This window comes from Leptonychotes weddellii, chromosome 8, assembly GCF_054177405.1.
Source record: "Leptonychotes weddellii isolate Sample4059 chromosome 8, ASM5417740v2, whole genome shotgun sequence".
In the NCBI taxonomy this organism is placed as follows: Eukaryota; Metazoa; Chordata; class Mammalia; order Carnivora; family Phocidae; genus Leptonychotes; species Leptonychotes weddellii.
The window spans coordinates 15,828,940-15,832,017 of NC_138376.1; positions in this window are offsets into that span (position 1 = coordinate 15,828,940).

Genomic DNA, 3,078 nt, shown 5'->3' on the forward strand with positions numbered 1-3,078 from the left:
TACACGGGAATGCTTAATACAGGATTTCCAAATTGCTAATGATGTCCTCTTATGATTATTATTGCGGCTGCCTGCGCATGTGTGTGACTGTGTGTGTGTGTGTGTGTGTGTGTGGTCATTCCTTCAGCTCCTTCATTCTCCCCCAAGTTCCCACTGTGTGGTTGGATTATGAGAAATTATATGCCTTTGATATACCCAGTGGTGTTGCAAGCTACCTCTTTGTGACAGTTCTCCCTTCTTGGATGGATTTTCCTTTTAGGTTCTCTCCTTAAAAGATGCTTGTGCTTGCCTATATTAAAACTAGGACTTCCAAGAAACATTTGCATAATTGAAAGAAGATGGAACTTAAAATGGAGCTGGGGTGAATAGCTTCCTGGCCCCCATCTCTTCCCCAAGTACACCTCTTGCTTGTAGCACATTCACATAAAAGCTGCTTGTCTCCCATGTGATATTCCACAAGCAGGAGAGATGGGTGGGCATCCCCCCTGCCCCTCCTTGCTGTTCTTCACAAGGAAAAGGAAAAGCAGTAAACTAGAAGCAGGCTTTCCACCCTCAAGCAAAAGCCCTTTTCTCCTTTGGAATGAAAGAAATGCCACCTTTGTGGCAGATCTTTATTGAGGGTGCCAGGATGGGGTTAGGCCTTGGGGAAACAAGATTGAAGAAAGCAATCTGACATGGCCGAGCTTCCGGGATAGACAGTCCACAGATAATGATGGGGGGATGCTCCCCAAGAGGGGTGAAGAGGTAGAATTAGAGGACAGAGAAGCGTCTGCTTGACTTGGGGGTCAGAAAGTCAGGGAATGTTCCTGGAGGGAGTCAACGCCTGAGTCTCACGGAAGGATCTGGCCTTACCGAAGGGGGGATTATAGACGCAGCACACAGCCTGGGCAAAGAACCGGACAGGAAAGAGAGAACCCGTGTACCCTCAGAGACTGAGAGCCTTCAGTGTCTTGGGAATGAGGCTGGGAGGCTAGGAACAGCAAGAAATGAACGAGGCGGAGGCTGGGGATCGGGAATTTGGATCTTACCTTAGCCATCATCAGTTTGCAGCGAGGCTGGGAGGCACTATAATTTGCACTGGAATTTGAAGGATTGGCTGTGGGCAAGACTGAATGGTGGGACATTGGTGAGGGGAAGCATGCAGCTATAACAATAGCAGGCCACAGAGGCTGAAGGGCCCAACTGAAGTAATGGGCTAAAGGGCGCCAGAGAAAAGCAAGCACACTGAAAAGAAGCAAAGAGGAGGTCAGATGGGGGAGCTCGGAGCTGCCTGGGCCAGACTGATTCACTGTGTTCTCTGCTTGTGCAAAACAGTGGTCCCTTCTGATCCACTGGGGGTATGTGCTAAGACCCCCAGTGGGTGCCTGAAACCACGGATAGTACCGAGCTCTATACATACTATGTTTTTCCTATACATATGTACCTATGATCAAGCTTCATGTATAAATTCGGTAAGAGAGTAACATCAACAACAATAATAAAATAGAACAATTATAACAGTAGACTGTAATCGAAGTTATGTGAATGTGGTCTCTCTCTCTCTCAAAATATCTTCCTGGACCGCACTCACCTTCTTGTGATGATGTGAGGTGATAAAATGCCTACAGGATGAGAGGAAGTGAGGGGAAGGATGCTGGCTTTGTGACCCGGGATCAGGCTACTACTAACCTTCGACAGATTGTGATGACTTGAGGATCATCTGCTTCTGGATGGAAAGTGGAACTGTGGAGAAGGGCTCACTGCTGTACGGGTAGCTCCCCGGACCAGAGCGCCCTCTCTCCCTCCCTCCCTCAGCTCAGCCTCACCACTTCCCTTCCCTCTTGCCCTTTCTCCTCCTTCTCCTCATCTCCCAGAATAAAGCCAAGGTATTCTGTCAGAGTGGCTTGCAATCTAGAAACTTCAGATTCCCGCTTACCTTCTCCCTCTCACACAACCCCGTCTCCCTCCTAGGCACCAAACTTTATGGATGCTACTGAGAGTTTCCCAGTCGGGCTCCTCTCAAGCCCTGTCTGGTGCTGCTCTGAGAGAGGCTTCTCTCTGCTTCTTCATCCCTCCCTGCTCCCTGCCATCTACCATTGAAACCCTTGTCAGCACTGATTAGCATGAACAATCAGAGAGGCGAGGAAATACAACTCATTCCAGGAAATAGCCAATTTCAATTTCTGGAAGATTTAAGCAAAGGGCTAATGACCTTTGGGGAGGTTTTTTGTTTTGTTTTGTTTTTTTAAATCACAATTTAATCTGCCTTTTCAGCTCTATAAAAGTTGATCGAATAAAAGAATTAGAATTAGAACAACTTTTTTCCTAAAACACAATGAATTATATAAACAGTAGGTCTTTTTTATGTGGCTCGGTCGGTTGAGCGTTTGCCTTCGGCTCAGGTCATGATCCCAGAGGCTTCTCCCTCTCCTCTCCACTGGTGCTCCCTCTCACTATCTCTGTCTCTCTCAAATAAATAAATAAATAAATAAATAAATAAATAAATAAAATCTTTAAAAAAAAAAAAGAGTGAGATCATTTGGGTTCTAGTACCATTGTTTCCACTCATAGGCTCTTTGTCACACACAGCAAATATCTTAATGTCTTTCACTCTGATTTTTCTCATCTCTAGGCATGGGGACAAGAGAGCATTGCTTATGTATCACCAAAAATGTGGCAAGGAAGGGGTCAAGGGAAAAGCTGGAAATGAGGGTATGTTGGGAGTGGACTTTATAAAGGTGATGTGTTGCTCTGTGCTTTGGTGTGTGCCTGCAGAGCTTCCCGAAGTCGGGGACTCCTGTGAAAGTAAAACAGAGATGAGAAGGGGAGTCACTCCAGGCTTTTGCTTTATCTCTGTCATTGGCATTTTAAGTAGAGAACATGTATTAGTAGATTATTTGTAAAAGTTTGAAAACTGAGAGTTATGGAAATAATACTGGCATTTTTTAAAAGAAATATTTTATCAGTTATAGAAATTTAATGTAAAAGAAGTAATTCATTGTTTTTCTCCTTGAATATAGGTCTTTGGTCCTTCATTGTTCTGAAATCCAGAAAGCTTTAAAGGCAAAGAGTTTTTTTGTTTTCTTTCTTTCTTTCTTT